At 41.7% G+C, this 12,714-nt stretch overlaps 1 pseudogene; it reads right to left on the reverse strand.

Moving 5' to 3' along the window:
* Positions 1–12,714, reverse strand: part of LOC110532387 — a 58,978-nt pseudogene that overhangs the window by 22,453 nt on the left and 23,811 nt on the right.

The raw sequence follows: 12,714 nt of genomic DNA on the forward strand, positions 1-12,714 counted from the left end.
CCTGACCAAACCAAATAGAGACATAAAAAGGCTCTAAGGTCAGGGCGTGACAAAGGGGTACAAAAACTTTTTCACAGTACTATACGCAATTAAGGCATCTTTATTATTATTTATTTTTTTATTGGTTGAAAATGTATTTAATTTTTTTTTCACTTTGAAAATATGGAGTATGTTGTGTAGATCAGTAGGTAAAAAAATCTAATTTAATCCAATTTTAAGGCAAGAAAATGTGAAGACTGTGCAAGGGGTGTGTAGACTTTCACTAGCGACTGACTGTACATGTTTCCTGCTCCATGACATGACCTGTATGCACAAGCCATGTTGGTAGAGGACAGGCATATATGGAGGGTTGGTTACATAGTACTATACTTTAGATTAGCCTACCAGTATATGAATTTGCTTCCCTTGCCTGCAGTCACAATTTCTATGAGGACAGACAAATGTTAAGCTCTACAAGTCAACCATGTCACACACTCACACTACGTATGAGTCAGCTCCGTTACACTGTATGTCCTACACATAGTCACACGTGTTGAGTTCCATGAAAGGCGTTGTCACTAAATACTGAGTTCTATGAGAGTCAGCCCGGTCACACATGTTGACTTGCATGACAGTTAATCCCCACTTTAAATTAGACTGTATGGCATTCAGCCCTAATTTGAGATCTATAAATTGGTTGATATAAGGTCAATCACACATGTTAAGTGTGAACATTTCCCTGTGAACATTTAAGCATTGTGTTTTTGTTGTGTAGACACACCAACTGCTCTCTCCACACTCCAACTGACCTGAGGAGTCTGGAACATCTCTACTCAGCCAGCAATAATATCTGGGAGACATGGATTTATTTGAATGGCTTTACTGAACAATAATTCTTGGGTCCGTCCCAAGAGCCATGGACTATATCAAAAATAGTACACTATATAGGGAATAGGGTGCCATATGGGACACAACCCTCATTTCCATGGTCAATGCCACTTCTGTCTGTAGCAGTATAATCGATTTAGTAAAGTTTTGCGTGATTCAATTGAAAACACAGTTGGAGAAGGAGCACAGCCAATACGGCCCGTTTCACACAATACATCAATGTTTGCCACAATAACACCATTGAGCAGACTCAACTATATTATATTGATCAAAATCAATGGTATCTTGTCATCGTTTCATCTTCTACCATAGCTTTGAAGTCCAGCAGACAGTAATTTAATGGGAGGGTGATAAGTCTGTCTTACCTGGTTGGATGTGGGTGTCCTGAAGGAAATATCTCAGAGCTTTTTCGTAATTGTTTTGATTTTCCAGAGCATGGCCAACATTGTTCCATAGCTTGGCATTGTTCTTGTTGACCTGAGGGGAGACGATGCAATCAATAGAAAATAAAAAATAATTACAAGCTCCATTTCTTTGTCTTTCTCAATATAATTACAATATACTGTGTATTTATGTTGTAATTATATTGTATTACAAAGAAGATTGATGAACTCTGTGGCGGTCATTACATTTTGTCAGACAGTTATTGTCATGCAAAACACTGACGGTCTCAAATTATGTCTCTGTAATCTAGCATGGGTAGGATGGTCATCTGAATCAGGGTTAGTTTGGCAGCTGGGGTGAAAGAGGAGCGATTACGATAGAGGAAACCAAGTCTAGATTTAACTTTAAGCCTGCACTTTTGATATGTGCTGAGAGAAGGACAGTGCTCCCAAGTACTAAACCCTCAGAGGTAGTAATAACACCTGTGGGAAGAGGGGCATTCTTCTTACCAAACTACATGACCTTTGTTTTGGAGGTGTTCAGAACAAGGTTAAGGGTAGAGAAAGCTTGTTGGACAATAAGAAAGCTTTGTTGTAGCGTAGATGTAGAGCATTTAACACATATCCGGGGAGGGGCCAGCTGAGTATAAGACTGTATCATCTGCATATAAATGGATGAGAGAGCTTCCTACTGCCTGAGCTATGTTGTTGATGTAAATTGAGAAGAGCATGGGGCCTAGGATTGAGCCTTGGGGTACTCCCTTGGTGACAGGCAGTGGCTGAGACAGCAGATTTTCTGACTTTATACACTGCAATCTTTGAGAGAGGTAGTTAGCAAACCAGGCCAAGGACCCCTCAGAGACACCAATACTCCTTAGGCGGCCCACAAGAATGGAATTGTCTACCGTATCAAAATAGCAGCACAATATTGTGACATCATTGAGGACCTTTAAGGTTGCAGTGACACATCCATAACCTGAGTGGAAACCAGATTGCATACCAGGGAGAACACTTTTCATAAACAGGGCAAAATAGAAATATAACATTTAGGATCAGCTTGATCTCCCCCTTTAAATAAAGGATGAACAGTGGCTGCCTTCCAAGCAATGGGAACCTCCCCAGAAAGGAGCGACAAGTTAAAAAGTTTGGAGATAGGCTTGGCGATGATAGGGGCAGCAACCTTAAAGAATAAAGGGTCTAAACCATCTGACCCAGATGTTTTTTTGAGGTCAAGTTTAAGGAGCTCCTTTAGCACCTCGGACTCAGTGACTGCCTGGAGGGAGAAATGTTGTAGCGTGGCAGGGGGGAAAAAAAGGGAGAAGCATCGGGGATAGTCGCATTAGAAGGGGTGGGAGATAAGGAAATGTTGGGCGGGAAGGGAGGCATGGCTGAGTCAAATAGGAATCCTGACTTAATGAAGTGGTGATTAAAGACCTCAGCCATGTGCTTCTTGTCAGTAACAACCACATAATCAACATTAAGGGACATGGGCAGCTATGAGGAGGAGGGTTATTCTCCAGGTCTTTAGCCGTTTTCCAGAACTTCTTGGGATTAGACCCACAGAGAAAGAATGGCTCCTTAAAGTAACTAACTTTGGCCTTCCGGATAGCCTGAGTGCACTTATTTCTCATTTGCCTGAACGAGAGCCAGTCAGCGTGTGCCAAGCCTTTCGCCAAATGCAATTCTTGAGGTGAAGTAACTCTGCAAGATCACGGTCAAACCAGAGGCTGAACTTGTTTTTAATTCTCATTTTCTTTATGGGGGCGTGTTTGTTAACAATACCATTGAAAATATTAAAGAAGAAGCTCCAAGCGTCTTCGACAGAGGGGATAAAGCTGATTCTATGCCATTTTACAGATTAACACAACATGGGTTGGCCTATTACTCTGTTATGCCATAGGCTGTAGGCTTGTTCATTTAGCAGACAAGATATGCTTATAAGTCCCGTGTCATTATTTTATATTATGAAGAATATAATTGAATTTATCTGAATAAAATAGGATATTTTTCCCACTCCGGACCAAATGAGCATGTGAAGTCTATGTTGAGAGTAAAAGTGGTCATTTGAAACAGGTCCTATACACTGCGCTAGATGTATAGTTATTTGGTAACTTTAGTTGTTAATGATACAAACCTTAGAATGTCTTAAATTAAAACATATGGGCTGCATGATGCGACTGAAGGCTATTGATGATTTGAGAAAGTCAGGCGACACACACTGTTCTCTCATCAAGTGATCGTATTATCACCCATCAGACTATTCTCAATGTACTACTATCTTTACTAATATGTTAAAAAGAGATTGTCTGGCCTCCCGGGTGGCGCAGTGGTTAAGGGCGCTGTACTGCAGCGCCAGCTGTGCCATCAGAGTCCCTGGGTTCGCGCCCAGGCTCTGTCGTAACCGGCCGCGACCGGGAGGTCCGTGGGGCGACGCACAATTAACCTAGCGTCGCCCGGGTTAGGGAGGGCTTGGTCGGTAGGGGTGTGGCGGGCTGGGCGCAGCGTACGCTAACCAAAGTGTTTCCTCCGGCTGGCTTCCGGGTTGGATGTGCGCTGTGCTAAGAAGCTTGGTTGGGTTGTGTATCGGAGGACGCATGACTTTCAACCTTCGTCTCTCCCGGGCCCGGGAGTTGTAGCGATGAGACAAGATAGTAGCTACTACAACAAATGGATACCACGAAATTGGGGAGAAAAAGGGGTAAAATTTTTTTTTTTTTTTCATGCATGTTGTTCGTTACTCCGGTTATTTCACTCCAAGCATCAACCACTGTTTGAGGAGCATGCAGCATTGAGCGACAGGTGATTTTCCACCCAAACTGTATCCTCTGGGCTTCCCAACCCTGTACCTGCAGCTACCCAGTGCTTAATTTGGGAAACCAAGTGAAATCTGTTTCGTGAACGTAACATGTTTTCATGACACAACCTTTCATTCAACTGTTGACAGCTCCTCTTTCTGCGCGCTTAAGAAAGGGGAAGACGCACAGTGGTGAGATATTATGTAACTAAATGTAGCCTAATGTGTCACCTTATTAAATATGCAATTATAAAAAAAAAAAAATCCCTATTACTAGGCTATTCAAAATCAAATACAAATTCACTATTGTAGTCTAACTCTGTAAGCTGCCCTGCACAATCAATGAACCAACAGCATTGCCTAGGACTATACGTTCTCTCCCAGAATCATGAATATAAAGAAAGAAAGAAATACAACTGAATGTGTTTAGCTTAAAAAAAATGGTTCAACATTTTTTTTTGGGGGGGGGGGGGGGGACAACGGACCATAAGAACAATCGGAGAGTTTATTTTAAATGAGGCCAAGTATGAGGAGATCAGGATGGCATACTTTCAGGGCAGAGGAAGTGTGTATTCAGATTTCCAGTCCCAGTTTCTGTTGAAGGTCTTGACTGTGTGTGTGGTGAGGAGCACTCCAATCATCAGCCAGGAAATTTTCTTCATGTGTCTGGTCAATAAAAGGGAAAAAGTAAAAAAGACACATTTTGATTCTGTTAAAAGACTGTAAATCACCCAAATAATACCCCCCAAATTGATAATGCTGTCTAGTTCGTACAATTTTGTTTGAAATTGTGGCTGAAGAGAGACACTGAGGGCTCGTTTCCTGGACACAGATTAAAAGGTCAGTTTTTCTTGTTTTGTATCATATTATACAACAGCTGACGAAACTAACACTGTAAAAGTGTGACAAAATTTGACAGGGGCCATGCAAAATTCTGCATTATCGCGGCCACCGTTTGATCAGTGTTATTTCCAGATAGTTGCTGGAATCTACAAAGGACCTTATAATTAGCCTGTTTGCATGGGCGGGAGTTTCGGCTTGCCTGGTGACACCACCAGGCAGAAAATTAGTTAATACGCTGAATATACCTTCTTTAACTTGTCTCCTTCCCTTCATCTACACTGATTTAAAGTGGATTTTACAAGTAACATCAATTAGGAATCATAGCTTTCACCTGGTCAGTCTATGTCAAGGAAAGAGCAGGTGTTCTTAATGTTTTGTGTACTCAGTGTAGACGAATAACAAAGGTTCCAAACCTTTCTGCCAATAGCATCCCATTCAGACCACTCCCAGACAGTTGCAGCTAAATTCTTGGCAGAGACATTTTTTCCATTTTAATGGACAACTATTACAGTAACTTCATTGTTACCCAGAAATGGTTTGATATTGATATACAGCACAAACGACTGCATTGGGTCTTTAAGCCTAGTCTTGGATAATTGAAAGTGCTTCTTAGTCCAAGACTAAGTTTATTATCAGTTTCCGGTATACCGCCCCTGAGAGTGGTCCATTGTTAAAGTGCTTATTTTATGCTTTGGAGATGTTTAATACCCCATTACACCCTATGGGAGTTTGTGTTGGAAGGTTACTACTCACTCCAAATGGCCCCAGATGCATTTGTGTCATCTTTGGTCATTGTTGTAAAGACAACACAAACAGATCTGGGACCAAGCTAACTACTGTACTACCCACCCTTTGTGGGGGGACAATCCTGAAGCCGTGTGCCACGAGAACACAGAATCCCATACTGGGGACATAGAGCACCCATTCTGCAGTGAACAAAACATTAGGAACACCTTCCTAATATTGAGTTGCACCCCCCTTTGACCTGAGAACAATTCATAGGGGCATGGACTCTACAAGGTGTCAAAAGTGTTCCACAGGGATGCTGGACCATGTTGACACCAATGTTTCCCACACTTGTGCCAAGATTTCTGGATGTCCTTTGGTTGGTGGACCATTCTTGATACACACGGGAAACTGTTGAGTGTGAAAACCCCAGCAGCGTTGCAGTTGTTGACACACTCAGACCGGTGCGCCTGACACCTACTACCATAGCCCGTTCAAAGGCACTTAAATATTTTGTCTTGCCCATTCATCCTCTGAATGACACATACACGCAATCCATGTTACAATTGTCTCGGGGCTTAAAAATAACAATATAACCTGCCTCCATCTACACTGATTGAAGTGGATTTAACAGGTGGCATAGCATAAGGGATCATAGCTTTCACCTGGTCAGTCTGTTATGGAAAGAGTTTTGAACACTCAAAGATTTAGCTGTTGGGACTCATATACTCAGTACACACACAATATCAGTTGAACACTTTACATTACATGTTAGCATACATACATACAAGGCAAGCTAGAGTTTTCCCAACTATATGCTATAGTTCGTTATAAGTGACCATTTCAGGTTGATCGGAGGACACCAAGACAAGCATGTTAGAAGAGTGACTTATCAGTTCGCACACCATATCAGCAGAGCACTCTCCCTTGCATTACCAGTCAGCATATCTACATGATAGATTAAAGAGATCCCTTTTGTATATTTTTTAGACAGCAGTTCTGAAAGTAGCGCTCCCGAGCCAAAAGTGGTCCCTGAAGATTGAGCACCATGTTACATATGCGCAGATACAGTATGTGCCCCACGGCATTGCTCTCTCCCGCTCTGCTGTGTGTGCCTCTTGCTAGACGTCACTCAAATGGCGAGGGGCTGAAGCTCACTGGTACAACTCAAATTGATATGGGGCCGGCACGCACGGGAGGAAAATGAAGGAGAAATGGCGCAGCACAGCTTCCAGAAAAACAGTCGCCTTCAAACTAGGGATTTCGTGGCTAATTGAGGTAAGACTTATTCTGCTTATCGATGCATGTATGAACTTCATTGACACATCCAGCCCAAAGCGGAAGGATTAACAGATCATTAGTAGTCACCAAAGTTCCCGGAGTACGGCTTTAAGCAAGGTTAAATTTGCCTGGCGTGCATGTCACTCTCACTTCCTTATCTTTTATTTGTTATGAATACAGAATCATTTTCATTGGAAACCTAGGAGATGTTTTAAAGCTTTGCACTGCTTGTGAACTAGGGGGAAAACAATGGGCACAGAGAAACACTTGGCAGGGAATGCAATGCATGTTACTTTAATTGCCTCATGCCCTCAAGAAAGGAAGAAGAAATGTGGTCCTCTGTAGTGCAGTTGGTAGAGCATGGTGCTTGCAACGCCAGGATAGTGGGTTCAGTTCCCGGGACCACCCATATGTAAAATGTATACACGCATGAACGTAAGTCGCTTTGGATAAAAGCATCTGCTAAATGGCATATATAAGAAATGCAAATCAGACATGACATAATGAGTTGTTAGCCGTAGCATTTACTACAAATGCCTAAGCCTAGAGGTACTAGCCTAGAGGAATAGGTGTGCAGTATGCAATTCAATGACTGACTGCCAAGTTCGAAGTTAATGTCACTTGTGAAATGCCTTTCTTGCAAGCTCTTAACCCAACAATGCAGTAATCCAATGACTGAATGTCATATTGAGTTTAAAAGTGAGATTGTGTGACTGTGAAATTCAGCAGTGCGTTATGTTAAATGGTTAGCTAACCACAAAATAACCAGGGGTGTCAAACATATCCACAGGCAGTTTGCCTGCCTGCTTTCTGATTTAACGTGGCCCCCATTTGAACTCTCAATAACTAGCTTGACAGAGTATTTTAAAATCAGATTTTAGAAGTACAAAAAGGCAGCAAAATGTGGTTTACAATGAAGCAATAGCTTCAGTGGACTGAATTTGGAGAGGATTAGGCATATATCAGGATAACCTTGTATTGTAAACTGTAAAAGATCAAACTTTACGTTGTGGTACCATTTCAGGCACAGGCATCTGCCAACCTTGCAGCTTCTGCTCCACGAAAGCAGTGCACAATTTGGCACGCAAGGAATCTTTACTTGGACCTCATGTCTCTCACGCAGCCTGTGTGCCAGACTCATGATGAAGTCTCTTCTGGTCTCATGGGTGTTGTTCATGCACTGCTTGAACAACACGTGTGCGTGTTGTAAAACACAGCAACAGGCCAGCGGCAAGTTCCTCCTTTCAGCTAGTACAGCTGTGCCATCTGATCAGAAACATTACCCGAAACCTGCTCACCCGCTGCCCGATGTGGCTCCTTTCCCAGATATGGAAAGCCATTCAGTATCAATCAGAATAATAATCATCATAGATGTCATGATCTATTTCTTCTCTGCCATCCGAGTCGTTGTTATTCAGATCTTGTAGCAACACTAACACAGCATGTGCATCCATTCGTCTTGGTCCCATTGTAAATTATGCACGCTCACTGTGTAGCTTACTCCAAGTCGGCCTAGAGTAGACTAATGAAACTGCTTGGATTTGGTGGACTGGTTTCGGGTACAACGTTTTGAGATTATAATTAGAATAGATTTAATACAATAGGCCTGAATACAATGGCCGCCCTGTTCTTCATTCACAATTGGTGATTACATAATTATGCATTGTTCATTTCAACTATCGGAGAAGGAGCGGAGCAGGCTGGGGAAGATCATTCAGAAAAGTGACATGCCCTCCTAAAACTGGTTATAACTCCAGTTCTGTTTGCGATATTAAGATTCTAACAATGACAATGTGTTGTATAGACTTATATAGGAAAAGCGAAGGACAAGGGGGACATTACTTTGCCATTGTTAGAGTAATTAAACATTTAAATTCGTTTTGAGACATGTTACACTCCGCCATTCTAGTGTTAATATACACAATCACAAATAAACCCGTTCATATTTTGTTTAGGAAGGTCATAAAAAAAACAATGCAATTTATTTAAAGCGAACAGATTGAGTTGTATTTATCTGAGATTCGTAGCTGCGCCATGCCAATGAAATCAACTTGTTCGTTTAGCAGACATCAGTCCTACCACAGAGTACAGTATATAAATATGAGATGAGTAATGTAGGGTATGTAAACATTATATCAAGTGGCATTGTTTAAAGTGGCTAGTGATACATTTTTACATCAATTTCCATTATTAAAGTGGCTGGAGTTGAGTCAGTATGTTGGCAGCAGCCACTCAATGTTAGTGGTGGCTGTTTAACAGTCTGATGGCCTTGAGATAGAAGCTGTTTTTCAGTCAAGGACATTTCTAAGTGACGCCAAACCTTTGAACGGTAGTGTACAAAATGCCCAAGTGGGGACCTGGATGGTAAGATAAATCAACATAACATTCATGTAAGAAATGTAAAAAATATAGAATGAAAATGTGAAAAAAATCATTATTTTGATTCTATGATTTTTGTTAATTTATTGGTAAGAATGTTCAAGGATGCAGTTTTGAAATGTAATGTTTAAGAAAACTCTTACTGTATTTTGCACTGTTCAGGAAAAACGACTGACTACGTGTCCATAAAACCAGGGTCCAGTCTACTCACTAGAGTCCCTAGAATACAAAACAGGTGAGTAAAAAACAGAGGTCATACGAAGTGTTGCGGGACTTTGATTTTTAAAATATCACAAAAACCCAAACCCATAACCCTGCTACTTTCAGTCCAAAAACCCAAGTCCAAGATGGAAACATAGATTCATTGCGACCAGGGTGAGTTGAAGAAAAGCGCTGTAATCACCATGATAACCATTGATAGGCTATAGGTGTAAGTGGGCTGGTGAACTCTAACCTACGGCATCATGATGTTACTAGAATACTGCCTCAAATAAATACACTGCTCAAAACAATAAAGGGAACACTTAAACAACACAATGTAACTCTGTAACAATGTAAATCTGTGCAAGTCAATCACACTTCTGTGAAATCAAACTGTCCACTTAGGAAGCAACACTGATTGACAATATATTTCACATGCTGTTGTGCAAATGGAATAGACAACAGGTGGAAATTATAGGCAATTAACAAGACATCCCCAATAAAGGAGTGGTTCAGCAGGTGGTGACCACAGACCACTTCTCAGTTCCTATGCTTCCTGGCTGATGTTTAGGTCACTTTTGAATGCTGGCAGTGCTTTCACTCTAGTGGTAGCATGAGACGGAGTCTACAACCCACACAAGTGGCTCAGGTAGTGCAGCTCATCCAGGATGGCACATCAATGTGAGCTGTGGCAAGAGGTTTGCTGTGTCTGTTAGCGTAGTGTCCAGAGCATGGAGGCGCTACCAGGAGACAGGCCAGTACATCAGGAGACGTGGATGAGGCCAACAACCCAGCAGCAGGACCGCTACCTCCGCATTTGTGCAAGGAGGAGCAGGAGGAACACTGCCAGAGCCCTGCAAAATGACCTCCAGCAGGCCACAAATGTGCATGTGTCTGCTCAAAAGGTTAGAAACAGACTCCATGAGGGTGGTTTGAGGGCCCGACGTCCACAGGTGGGGGTTGTGCTTACAGCCCAACACCGTGCAGGACGTTTGGCATTTGCCAGATAACACCAAGATTGGCAAATTCGCCACTGGCGCCCTGTGCTCTTCACAGATGAAAGCAGGTTCACACTGAGCACATGTGACAGTCTGGAGACGCCGTGGAGAATGTTCTGCTGCCTGCAACATCCTCCAGCATGAACGTTTTGGCGGTGGGTCAGTCATGGTGTGGGGTGGCATTTATTTGGGGGGCCACACAGCTCTCCATGTGCTCGCCAGAGGTAGCCTGACTGCCATTAGGTACCGAGATGAGATCCTCAGACCCCTTGTGAGACCATATGCTGGTGCGGTTGGCCCTGGGTTCCTCCTAATGCAAGTCAATGCTAGGCCTCGTGGCTGGAGTGTGTCAGCAGTTCCTGCAAAAGGAAGGCATTGATGCTATGGACTGGCCCGCCCGTTCCCGAGACCTGAATCCAAATGAGCACATCTGGAACATCATGTCTCGCTCCATCCACCAACACCACATTGCACCACAGATTGTCCAGGAGTTGGTGGATGCTTTAGTCCAGGTCTGGGAGGAAGATCCCTCAGGAGACCATCCCCCACCTCATCAGGAGCATGTCCAGGCGTTGTAGGGAGGTCATACAGGCACGTGGAGGCCACACACACTACTGAGCCTCATTTTGACTTGTTTTAAGGACATTACATCAAAGTTGGATCAGCCTGTAGTGTGGTTTTCCACTTTAATTTTGAGTGTGACTCCAAATCCAGACCTCCCTGGGTTGATAAATTTGATTTCCATTGATAATTTGTGTGATTTTGTTTACATTCAACTATGTAAAGAAAAGTATTTAATAAGAATATTTCATTCATTCAGATCTAGGATGTGTTATTTTAGTGTTCCCTTTATTTTTTGGAGCAATGTATATACACACACACACACACACACACACACATTTTTTATTTATTTTTAATTTAACCTTAATTTTACTAGGCTTGTCAGTTAAGAACAAATTCTTATTTACAATGACGGCCTACACCGGTCAAAACTGGACGATTCTGGGCCAATAGTGCACCGCCCTATGGGAGTCCCAATCATGAACTGTAACCTAGTAAAATCGTTGAAATTGTTGCATGTTGAGTTTATATAATTTATATATTTGTACAGTGTATTTGATTTGTCTAGCCAAAATGCTAGACCTGATGCATGTTAAATAAATAATAAAATTCACCAATTTACACACAATTAAAAACATTCAATATAATTTTGGTAAACTCCTCCAGCATATATTTGGGCTTGTGTTTTAGGTTATTTTCCTGCAGAAAGGTGAATTTGTATCCCAGTGTCTGTTGGAAAGCAGACTGAACCAGATTTTCCTCTAGGATTTTGCCTATTCTGTTTATTTTTATTTAAAAAAAGGGAGTCCTTGCTGATGACAAGCATACCCATAACATGATGCAGCCACTATCATGCTTGAAAATATGAAGAGTGGTACTTCGTGTTGTGTTGGATTTACCCCAAACATAACACTTTGTGTTCAGGACATTTCTTTTTTCAGTTTTACCTTAGTGCCTTGTTGCAAACAGGATGCATGCTTTGGAATATTTTTTATTCTGTACAGGCTTCCTTCTTTTCACTCTGTCAATTAGGTTAGTATTGTGGAGAAACTACAATGTTGTTAATCCATCCTCTGTTTCTCCTATCAAAGCCATTAAACTCTAACTGTTTTAAAAAGTCACCATTGGCCTCATGGTGAAATCCCAGAGCGGTTTCCTTCCTCTCCGGCAACGGAGTTAGGAAGGACGCCTGTATCTTTGTCGTGACTTGGTGTATTGATACACCATCCAAAGTGTAATTAATAACTTTACCATGCTCAAAGGGATATTCAATGTACAGTGGGGCAAAAAAGTATTTAGTCAGCCACCAATTGTGCAAGTTCTCCCACTTAAAAAGATGAGAGAGGCCTGTAATTTATCATAGGTACACTTCAACTATGACAGACAAAATGAGAAAAAAAAATCCAGAAAATCACATTGTAGGATTTTTTATGAATTTTTATGAACTTAAAAAAAAAACATAATTCCACTTTGACATTATGGGGTATTGTGTGTAGGCCAGTGACACAAAATCGCAATTTAAATACATTTTAAACGCATACTGTAACACAAGAAAATGTGGAAAAAGTCAAGTGGTGTGAATACTTTCGGAAAGCATTGTGTAAATACTACAGACCCTAGTGAGTTACCCAAACCCACTTTTACTTCCGCACCTAGAAAAGTTAATCTAAACAAATATGTA

This window comes from Oncorhynchus mykiss, chromosome 1, assembly GCF_013265735.2.
Source record: "Oncorhynchus mykiss isolate Arlee chromosome 1, USDA_OmykA_1.1, whole genome shotgun sequence".
In the NCBI taxonomy this organism is placed as follows: Eukaryota; Metazoa; Chordata; class Actinopteri; order Salmoniformes; family Salmonidae; genus Oncorhynchus; species Oncorhynchus mykiss.